Below are 12,389 nucleotides of genomic sequence, written 5' to 3' on the forward strand. Positions count from 1 at the left end.
ACAAAAAACCCATATAAATCGTTTGTTAAACTCACTGTAGAAATTATAAAAATAATGCAAATTTTCATCAAAATATCAAACTTTATAGTAAGAATTTTTAGAATAATTTGTGGTACACAGTTTTATAGCCCAGTCAGTTTTAGTAGAATGAAGTTGCAAGTTTTAAGTGGCTAAAAAATTTTCTCGATTTTTGACTTTTTTTCTCTTTTTCCCCTCTTCTTCCATAAAAATTTTGTTCAACAATTTTTTTTATTTGGAGGAAAATGGCTAGAAGGATATGCTTTAGTCATTTCGTAGTTTAGCCCCGATACGCCGGCATACAGATATAGACGAATAAACTTAAAGAAACCGATACTTCAACTTTCGTTATATGAATATAAGTAAGTACTTGCCCGAAACTCTATTAATTCGTACCCCTACAATTTCTTCTCATATCTTTATATCTCTTTTATAAAAATATACTTCATAGTACAGCACAAACCGCATAACACAAAGTAACAAACTTGACACCCAATTCTTTTAAAATTTTAAAAATTCCAGTAATGCCCGAATTCTGTAAGCTGTCTCAACTCACGAATTGAGACTTTTCGTGGTGAAATTTGATTTTGAGACTAGTTGCAATTCAGTAAGCAATCTCACGTCATTAGTCAAAAAGTCGCTAATTAGTGATCTACTTCTGAGCAGCTCACAAAACGAAAAATGTGGAAGAGGAATTAATTATTTTTATATACAATATATTGCAAAAAAAAAACGCGAAAATGAAGCGAAGTAATATGTTTTGGGTAAAAATTTCTTAAGAACTCGAATAATTGTGTGACGTTTTAGAAATATGCGTAGACGGATTCGGGCAAGTTTACGCAGTACGGAAGTCCCATTCCTTCTGGAAGAAGACGTTTTCAGGAGGTTTTTTAGATTCCCGAAATCCTTCTGCTGGGAACTTATTCAAGATCTCAAACCACTTGACAAGTTTGAGCGGAATTCCCAGCTTGTTCTTTTCAACGGAATGTATATAGAGATGCAATTCAACATTTATCGATTATTAATTTTGTTTGCCTCAATTGAATTGCTGATAAACCGATTCAGGTAAAAGGTTTATAAAACAGAAATAAAAAACGTTATTTGGTATGAGCTTAGTAATATTCATATTATTTATGTTTTTGATGAAGAATTTCGCTTGATACATGAGTTTAAAAAATTCCATTACATATGGAATCGATAAGTGAATTTTTGCTCAACTTTTTGACTATCTCTAGCCGATACGTGCCATCAGCTGACTGTCTCTATTTATTTTCACCATGATATTTGGTGAAATTCTTGTGACTTTCCCTTACTGAATAGCAAAATCGTCTCAAGCCACAAAAAGAGTCACCAGAATTTAATACAATAACCAATAGATTTTAGTACAATAAAGTACAAGTTGCAAGTGAATACAAAATATTGTAAATTTTTGACAATTTTTTTCGCTGAGGTGTATTTCCTTCCATACAAAGTAAAGGCTAAAATTTTTGTATGTAAAAGAAAAAACCTGATATCGCTACAAAAAAATGACCTAAACCCAATGGGCTATAAAACTGTTTAATTAGAAAAATTCAAAATATATTGTTTAAAATGTTGTAAACTCTTAATGAAATTTTGAAAAATCTTGTACAAAGTGTAAAACCTTGCGTTACATGGTTTTTGATGTAGTAAGAACAATATTTCTATAAAAAATAGTATTGCGTGTGTAATTTGTTCAACGGGACGAATAAGAAATCGTAGGTGTACGTATTTGTAGAGGTTAGGGCAAGTATAGATGTATAAATGTATATGAACAGTTTTTTATGAAAATGAACATTATTAAATATCTATTTTTTATCTCTTGCAGGGAACAGCATCTACTGGGCAATTGGTAAGAAACATTTTTGTGAATATTTATTTAATGTTTATTTAATCATGACATTCGAAGTATTTTTTTTTTTTCGATTCTTTGTTTCACATTTTTGAATTATTTATTTTCTTGATTTCATTCGGTTTTTCTTAGCTCCATTCTTCCGGAAGTTCTTTTTCAGACAAAAATTCATATTATCGTTGTTTTTAAGGGACGCTATGCTTACAAGTGCAATGTACTCGTATAATACTAGAAAACCTGATTAGATTCAAGTTCAAACAATTTTGAGATAAAATAATTATCTTCATGTAGTTAATTTACGTTTCACGTTAGAGCTAAATCGGACCATAAATACAATGTTTAGAGTTATTTCGACCACCGCGTCACCTATCGGGAAATCCTACGATTTTCTTTTAATCGACGTGAAGATAAATTATTCTATGAGTTTGAACTTAATCGGCTGGCTACATTTTACGCGGAAACTTGTATTTATATAGGCTGGGCCATGTAAAATTTGCTTTTTGAATCGGTTATAAAAAAAAACTAATCAATATTTTTTCAAACTTTTTTTTATTTTGAAGATTGAACATTGTCATTTATGAATGAGAAATAATATCGTTCAAATGACTGCCACGACTGGCTTTACAGTAGGCCATTCGATCAACCCAATTTTTAAGCACATTTTCGATTGTTTGGGCTCCAATTTCATTAATGGCAACTTCGATTTCGTGTTTGAAAGCATCAATCGTCTCTGGATGGTTCGCATAGCATTAGTCCTTAACGGCTCCCCACAAAAAATAGTCCAACGGGCTTAAATCGCAGCTCCGAGGCGGCCAATTGATATCGGAATTTCGGCTGATTATTCGGTTTTCAAAAATGGTAGCCAAAAGTTCGAGTGTAACTTTGGCAGTGTGACAAGTGGCACCGTCCTGTTGAAACCAAATGTCGTCCATGTCATCTTCTTCAATTTTTGGAAACAAAAACTCGTTGAGCATGTCACGGTAATGCTTGCCATTAACTGTAACCGCGGAAGAAGAAGAAGACTCACCACTTTGGAAATAGATTTTCAATATTTCCCAATTTTGTTCAAGCGTATAGCGCCTCATTTCGTAAATGTCAAACCTTTAAGTAAATTATGAACACATTTGACGTGTCTTTTGTGTTACCATTCTCAAAAAAAAAGGTGGTTCAAAAAGCAAACGCTATATGGCCCACCCTGTAAGATTTTGGGAAAAGCCAGCTTACATAGTTATATTGTTTTTCTTAGAAAATTCTATAAAAATGCTTTTTTAGATCTTCAAAACAGGATCTCCCTTAAATAAAGCTCATGCTCTAGCTTTTTTACCTCCAGATTAACAGGACTATGCTCGTTTGATTATTCCTATGATGCATATGCATATATGAACATTAGGGTGGAGCAACTTTTGCGGCATCGTTCCTCGCAGATTAGAGAAGTCCGCTAGAGCTTGGCTCTAAAGTCAGTTTCGAGCCCTCAAACACTCCTCAATTTCATCTAATATCCCGATGCACATACTTTAAAAGATTTATAAAATTTTTCGAATCTATGATTCTTACGAAATTTTATAATCCTGACACGCTGTCGAAAAACTGAAAACGAGCTTTACTTCCGAATGTATATCTATTCTACTCATAAGTAAGAAATATTGTCAAGTGTTGATTTACATATGGAGATACTTTATTTTTATATACATACATATGTATGTACAATGTATGTATGTACGCATAAGTGTTACACAAATTAAGACTGCCCAAGTTCGTACATATGCACGCATTGGCTGTAAATAAGGTCATAAACCCTAAGTAATATTTCTTCATACCGAAAACATTGAACTCGACGCTATGCCTACTTATCATTGTCAAAATAATGTCAGCAGTAAAATGAATGCATTAATAATTTTTATTTTTTATTTAAACACTTTATCATTTTATTGCTTACGTTATTGTTTTGTTTGACACTGTACGAGTATGTGTGTGTTTACTTTTCATATTTGCTATGAGTCAAGTGACAAACAATTTGACGATTTCATTCATTAACCATGAGACCAATTTTTTTTATGTTTTTGCATTCATTGCGTGGCACGGTCCGTAGTTTCTAGTTGGAACTGTGAAATTAATCGAATAAACGCGAATAATATAATGCTGACGCGTTGAGACTTTGTGGTCAATCATTTTCAACAATTTGACAAACGCAATAAGATTTTTCCTTCAAAGGAGAGACGGCCAACTCTAAATGAAAGAGGGGTTTTAGAAGAAATCTGTGAACGGAAAATATTTACTCAATGATTTGCCATTGTTGTTTAGCGCAACACGAAAAGACAAGGTAATTTGTTTTATCATTTTGATCAGATATTTTTTTATTTGGAGCTTTTTAATGGCAGAAATACACTTGAAGGTTTGCCATTGCCTGCGGAGGGGCGACCGCTATTAGAAAAAACGTCTTTTTAATTTTGGTGTTTCGTGGAGATTCGAACCTGTTTTTTTTCCTTGTTCACTCCACTCGGGAGCATAGGGCCTCGACAAGACTCAGTCTTGCGCTGCGTTAATCTATTTTGCTTTCTGGCAGGGTACGTGATTGGCCTGCCGTTACCAGTCCTAAACCGTGAGAATGTCCACCTGTCGTTGCTTAGGAACAACAATTTCTCACTGTTTAGCGCGGCATCTGTGTTTCACATTTTTCTGCCAGAAGGATGACATAGATGGTTGAGAACTTCGCTAAATGTTTGTGTACCTGCCCTATTACCCCGATTGCCCGCTTCCTCTTGCTGACGCCACTGATGCGATGAGTAACTGTGTCTTTTTCTTTGTTGTTTGCTTATTTTAGCAGCCTCAATGCAAGTAATGCGCTGACTCTTGTGTGGGAGTAAGGATTGGAAGGATAAGGTTTTTGGTTGAGGAATGAATTTTTTTTTATAAACTAGAAGCTAGGAAAGGAGGTAAGTTTGGAAAAGTGCGAGGATCGTGCTTTACTCTGGGACGGCAGGCTAGTGCACTTTACGCCAGTCCACCGAGAACCAACATGCGTTCTGTGATTTCCGAATTTTAGTCACGCACCAACCCATTCGACTACGGCGGCAATATTGAATAGCTTCGTTTGACTTTGTTTCCTTTTAACTTAATTTTTGCACTCGCGCTTATAAATAAACAGCATTAAAATTCAAAGCAGTATTAATTAAACATACAATTATTTTTCGTCGTCCATTTCAACTACGCAGGGATAATTTTTATATTGTACTGATTTGCCAGTGATGAGCATCAGATTTCCGAAATTTTACTAATAGGGCGCGTAGAGTTGGCATTGTTACAGAAATGTTGTGAGAGAACGTGATGCCATTTCATAAAAAGGGACACTGCCGCAATTATTACAGCTCCAATATACTTAGAAACAAGAACTAAAACCTCCACAGGAAAGACTAACTATTTGTGCAAAACTGGATGTCACGCCAATCTTTCACAAAAACACCGTGTTAAATAACTGTGTGGGACTTAATGAGAAGTTTGCCAATTTATTTATTTTCCTATTTAATTTAATAATTTATTTTTCTGAATTTTAGATTGAACTAAACTTCTTCAAAAATAGTATGAGTAGGCATATTTACATTCTTCGAGTACCTGCCCATGGTGCTTGACCAATGCATACCCTCGCTGGGTCCGACTGGTACTTTTCCATTCCTATTCCCTCAAGGGTAGAGTGGGCAGGGTGCAACATTCGGATACAGGCCATGAAAAACATGTTTACAGATGACTCGAAGTTGTACGGAAGAGTTGATGGGGGAGTATTCTGCTCAAATTTAGCCTTCCAGACCACTATGGTGTTTTCCCAGCTGAGGTAGCCGTAATTAAGGAAACAGTAGATTGTTTTCCTACTTCTGTAATTACTGTAAAGAACGTAAATATTTACTTCGACAGCCAAGCGTCAATTGGGGCCTTAGGCGAGTTGTTTGCGCATTCGTAACTAGTCGGCGAATGCATCCGAATATTTCGACACTAGGCTCATCAGGGTTCCCGGTCTCAGTGGGAAACTGCTGGGCTGATGAGCTGGCTAGACAGAGAGCCCTGGAGACGGTTTCATTGCAAAACGAAAGGATTGGATTTCTTTTGGGAGCCTATGGTCCTCGCCGTGCATTGTCCGTTAGGTATCCATGCGGTGAGACTTGGGATTGCCTTAAGCCCTTTCTGCAGAAGTGGTCTAAAGGATGAGGTGAAATTATCTCAGCTGCCTTGCTCTTGTCTCTGCGCTGGTCTCTCACTTTTTTGCGGTATGGTAGGGGTGGTTTCTAGGGGTTAGGGCTGTGCGTGACTCGGTACCCGTGGGTTAGATAGTCTAGGGGTTTGGTGAGTTAGCACACTTATGGTGTGAGAAAAATTTTAAGAAAAATAAGACTCAATTCAAGAAAATTAGTAATCGACTATATCGTGTCTTTGTTATCTCAATCGATTTTCAAGTGTAGGAAAATTTAGAAACATGAAAATTTCGAAATGCGATATCTCTGCGAAAAAAATGATATTTGAGCAAACTCAACACCATTTGAAAAAAGAAGGCTTGTATTTAAAGATGTCATCCTTTAATTTTGGTGAAAGAAAACATCTTCAAGGCTACATAACCCAAATATGGGCAAAAACGGTGTTTTTTGCACTTTTAGGTTAGGATATCTCGAAAACCAGAGCTGATAGAGCAATTCTGAGGCCAGATTAGGATCCAGCGCATCATATACCTTCGGAAATATATAGTCCGGTTTCTAGGTCTGAGATGCTGTCGGCCTGTGTAATTAATCAATATGACTGTAGCTTTGTCCTGTACTAGAATAAAAGAAAATATTTCCAAAATGACGCGGTTATGAATTTGACACTCTAAAAATCGGGGCTTTTCAGTTTTTAATGAAAAACATACGAAATAATTGACATAATAATATGATTCTTATACGGGCGATACTATGGATGTTGCGAAAAATATATTACAATAAAATTTCAGACGATTCGGTTGAATATATTTTGTATTTTGACAACACCATGCCTAAAAAAGTCGTTTTCGAAATAAATGAGTTTAAAATTTGAGGTGCAATAGCGAACGGACAGCTCTCTACCTAATTAGTGAGCTGTAGAAGTTATAATATTGGGAATTTTTGCTTGAAAATTTCACAGTATATTCTTAAGATACTATACTTTCGAAATATCGAACAAAATATCTGAATTTATTTACAAGAGTTGATCTCTGAGACATCCTCCTTCATAATTCGTATTGAGTACTAATGTTTGACAATGTAACAATAGACTTGAGAGCCTAACGACAGCCTTTTCCAATTCCAAAAACAACCCAATTCAAAATTTACGATCTTCTAATGTATTCTTTTGTGCTAAAAGTTCGCTGAGGCTTGTACTCGTGTTTTCTACAGTGGGGAAATGCACAGTAAAACATGTTTGGCTCATTATGCAGAGATATTTATGCAAAATACATGCCACGCTGTTGTCAAATACTGAAAATGTGCGAATTCTTAGATGTACGCGATTATTAGACAGGTGTTGAACAACCTACCATTCGGCAATTAAACTTCGAAATTTTTTTACCACGTTTTACTTTATTTTCCAGGTAAAAAATTCTTTTAATTGCTTTACGCATCATTTAAAGCAGCAAATATGTGTATGTGCATGAGAGCACGTATGTATGTAAATATATTCCCTAGACTACTTGTCGTATAGTTGTTTGCCTATTTTTGTTATTTCCACGCAAACGAACTTTATTTTTCAGCCAGATTACTGCTTTCTTAAAGTGTGTTTGTTTTAATTTGCTTTGTTTTTTTTTTAATTTTTTATTTTCTCAGCCATTTTTCCACCCACTCTGTTGCAGATTTAGTAAAGAAACAAAAAAAAAATTATTGGTGCGTACACTTCCGTTAGGTATTTGGCAGAGCTCATCCTCCTATTTGTGGTGTGCGTCTTGATGTTATTCCAAACAAATGGAAGAATGAATTTATACTTATACATTCATATTCGACGGACCCATCGGGCAACCCTGAACTTTTGACAGAGAAGTCAGATCGCTTAATGAAATACCGCGTTGGAAGCGTCAGTCCAAGCAGATTTTTACCATGGAACAGCACATGCCACGCGAGCGCTCCCAAATTGTTGAAATTTACATTCAACAAAAGAAGTCACAATAAGAAGAAGAAGAACAAAATCATCATGTCCAAAGAGGCTCATTTCTTATTAAATGGGACGGTAAACAAGCAAAAATGCCGTATTTACGCCACTGAAAATCCTCACGAAATTCAAGAGGTACCTCTTTACGACGAAAAAGTCACTGTTTGGTGCGGCGTTAGTGCGAAAACGATTATTAGGCCGTTTTTCTTCGAAAATGAAGATAATCAAGCTGTTACCGTCAATCAGGAGCGTTATCGCGATATGGTAACCACCTTTGTGATGCCAATTATTCGTCGAAAGCGTATGAGACAGTTCTGGTTTCAACAAAACGGCGCTCCACCACACACAGCTCGCATCACAATCGATTTTTTGAAGAAACTGTTTCCTCGTCGTTTGATGTTGAAAAATGGCGATTTTGACGGGCCACCGCGTTCGCCCGATTTAACGCCACCTGACTTCTTCTTGTGGGGATATTTAAAATCTTACAATCAAAGGTTTATATTAATAAGCCAAAGACCATAAAAGAGCTCAAGAACAACATCCGTGTGGAAATAGCCGCTATTCCAGCCGAAATGTTAGCTTAAACTATGGAAAATGCTGCAAAACGGGCACAATACGCCGTACAGGCTCAAGGCGACCATTTGAGAGATATCATATTCAAAAAGTGATGTTAACAACAAATCTACTTGAACCAAATAAAATGATTACTATCGTCAACATCCAAAAACTGTGTTTTTCTTTGATTTAAAAAAAAAACACATGGCTCCGTCGAATATGGGCAACCCGGCACATAATTATGAGTCCACCTCCGACTTCGTCTTTCCGTGACAAATTTTAGTAAATTATGTGTATACTATACATTTTACTTTTACAATAATTTATTGCTATATCTATTTTTGCTGAAATTCCCCAAAGAGTCTACCTCCTCTAATGAATACGTCCAACATTTTAATGAAATCGTTGCTCCTTTAAGAAACGAATGGGAGTTCGTTTATACCGATGGATCTAAAACAGACACCAGTACATCGTTTGCAGTCACAAACCAGCTTGGTGTCACAATCTCAGTCGGGGCTTTACCTTCCTACTGCTCAGTATTCACAGCGGAAGCAGCTGCATTGCTTGAAGCGGTAGTTTATACCTCCAACAAAGGCGGAAAATTCATTATTTGCAGCGATAGTAAATCCGTAATGGACGCTATATTGAACCACTCTAACGAAACTCCAATAATCACTGAAATCCGAAATAATATCTCTTTAAATAAAAATTCCATAAGGATCATGTGGGTTCCGGGTCATGCCGGAATACATGGCAATGAATGCGCTGATACTAGAGCCAAAGAAGCTGCCCAAGAACCCCTTCACATCAGTGCACATTTTACTACCAAAGATATTCGAAAAATTGCACTAAAATCTCTTCAGGATGCATACAATAGCCAATGGTTTAAATATCAACACCACTACAAAAAATACAACCCTACTGGCATCAAGCCGATATATCCTACACACATGCCTTCCAAGAACCTCAAGATATTTACACGCCTTCGAATCGGTCACACTATAGCCACCCATGTTCACATACTAAACAGCACAGTCAAACCAGCCTGTCCTTTTTGCAACTCAGACGACTACACGACTTCACACCTCCTCGATACCTGCCCAGGATTGAAATGCACTAGAAATGCAATTCATCCTAACTTTGAACTTTCGAAGCTACTCCACAACACAGATGACAATAGCATTAATTTAATTTGTAAATTTATTAAACTAACTAAATTAAAACTTTAACTCTTTGCGAAAACTAGATATACATATATAAAATTATACTCCGGTCAAACTCACACTACCCACTAATCTTTTAAAACTCCCTCAACTCCTCTCTCCCATCCTCTTGTTTAGTTACTTAACTATATTATTATTCTAATTAAGATACCATAAGCCGAAGGCCCTGGCAGCCAGTGCTTATTTCGTAAGTGGAATAGTTATTAATAACTGTTACTCTTTTAAATAAATAAATAAATAAAAAAAATATTTTTGGTAATTGCAATTTTTTCTAAGTGGCAGTGCCAAAGTTACAACCGATTTCATTAAAAACAATTTATGTGTGTGGATGAGAGCCTAAATTAGGTTTGCCAAATAGTTCGATGCATGACTATCATTCAGAAGTGCGTAAGTTCGAGTATCCGTGCATGAAACACCGAAATGATACACTGAACAATATTTCATACATAATATGTACATACATATTCAACTTTTCCTCATAAATTAATTCTTTTCGTTTTGTTGGAAACCACGAATACCCATAGATTAGCAATTATGAGATATTACCCTGTAGTATATACTTCTTTTTAAATCAAGATACCACTTATGTTATTTTTTAATATTTATAGCTGTGATCTTTATCTTAGTTTATGGGGAAGATATGACGTTAATAATTAAGAAAAGAAACAATAATTATGTGCATATAATAATAAAAATAAGAACTAAAAAAAATTAAAAATAGAATTTTAGGGTATGATTGGAGAGTTGTGGTGTTAATATTCACACTGTGCAACAAAGTCAAATATTTTCCATCAAACCCCCATATTTTCCTTGACATATTTCTACCATTTAAGTTGAGTTTCCAGTTTTAGTGTATAAAGAGACTTATAGTAAAATGCATTGTATGAAAAATATTTGAGACAGAAAAGGTCAATCTATTGGAAGTTACCGGGAATAAAATGTTCCACAAAAATTTTTATTTTTGTTTTTTTACAATACATAAAACTGCTACACTCATCATAGACAAGTGGGGCATTTGAAAATGGTAATGTACCTCAATCATATTTGACACTAGTAAACTAGCCAGCTGCAGTATATATAGTAAGTACAAACAGACAAACAATCACTCAAGATATTTTTTTTATATAGTAAAAAAGTTATTCAAAAATAAAAGATTGTATTAGAGCCTTCGCAGCAGGGCAGCAAGTCGACTGGATTTTTTTCAAAGCTTTCGACAGAGTCTCTCACAACATTTAACAGGGCCCGGCACTCGAAGTGACTTCGCGCAGCTGATGGCGGAAGAACGAAAAATATCTGACCGTAGCATTCGCCATATATTGAAAAATGATCTCAAAGTCAAGTCTTCCAAGAACAAAAAGGCGCATGATCTCACACCAAAGCAGCAACAAGTCAGACCTGAGAGAGCGAAGGAGTTGCTTCGCTTGGCCGAAAGCGGTCAATTTCCCAACATTGCGTTTTCTGACTAGAAAATTTTTCGAATTAAGCAATTCGTAAACTCCCAAAACGATCGGGTTTATTTGACCGACCGTTAATACGAGAATTTGAGCCTACGTATGGCCACTCGAACCAATTTCCCATCGCAAGTAATGGTTTGGGCCGCAGTGCCCGCTGATGGACGCTCTCCCATCGTTTTTATCGAGCCTGGTGTCAAAGTGAATGCGACTTATTATCGGGAACATGTTTTAGAAGCTGCTTTAGAGTCGTGGACACGCAAACATTTCGGTCGTAGACCATAGACGTTCCAACAGGACTCAGCACCGTCTCACAAAGCTCGAGTGAACCAAGAATGGCTGAAAAACAACGTTTTGAAGTTCATAACGTCCACACAATGCTTCTCAAATTCACAAGGCTTGAATCCGATGGAGTATTCTCTTTGGCCATGGAGAGCAAGGTCCGAAGTAAAATATTCACCAGTCTCGAGGCGCTGAAAAAAGCCATGGTCCGCCAGTGGCCCAAAATACCTACAAGTCACATTCGGGTAGCTTGCTTGGCCGTCTCAAGGCCATAGTCAATGCAAAAGGTGGTAATATCGAGCAAAAGTAAATTGATTCTTAATTTTTTATTAGTATCACACATTGTTTACTTTGAATAGAGTAAAAGTAATTTTCCACATTAAATGTATGGTCTTTTTAATTGTTTACATTTGGAGTGCGGACCCTGTACTATATAAATCATCTTCGCTTGGGTTTCACTCTGTCTTCTTGCAGTGGTGGAGTTCCTATTTTTGCGCTAGACATCACAATTGGTCACAATTGATGGTGTTTTCTCCGAAACATTCAATGCCTACTCTAGAGTGCCACAGGGAAGCGTTTTAGGCCCGCTACTCTTTGAGCTACTCATAAACGACATTAGTGATTGCTTCTTATTTGCTAATTTTCTGTTATATGCTGACGATTTAAAAATATTTTCAGTTATAAATAATACAACTGACGTATGCAGGCTTCAAGCAGCAGGAGTAGAAAAATATGTTATGTGGTGTCAAAAATCTAAACTTTCTTTAAATATCAAAAAATGCTGTTATGACACTTGTTCATCTAATACTGTACTTCAATCAGTTAAAGAATGTAAAGATTTGGGTGTAACTTTTT

The 12,389-nt window shown here is 36.1% G+C and overlaps 1 protein-coding gene across 9 annotated transcripts in view; it reads left to right on the forward strand.

The window, feature by feature from the left end:
- The window catches only part of LOC128867594 (high affinity cAMP-specific and IBMX-insensitive 3',5'-cyclic phosphodiesterase 8), a 422,601-nt gene that overhangs the window by 78,751 nt on the left and 331,461 nt on the right, over positions 1-12,389 (forward strand). For all 9 annotated transcript variants that reach the window (XM_054108968.1, XM_054108970.1, XM_054108973.1 and 6 more), the window contains one exon: positions 1,865-1,888. The gene's annotated coding sequence lies outside the window, so the exon portion shown is untranslated. The remainder of the gene's footprint in view (positions 1-1,864; positions 1,889-12,389) is intronic.

Source organism: Anastrepha ludens, chromosome 6 (genome assembly GCF_028408465.1).
Source record: "Anastrepha ludens isolate Willacy chromosome 6, idAnaLude1.1, whole genome shotgun sequence".
NCBI lineage: Eukaryota > Metazoa > Arthropoda > Insecta > Diptera > Tephritidae > Anastrepha > Anastrepha ludens.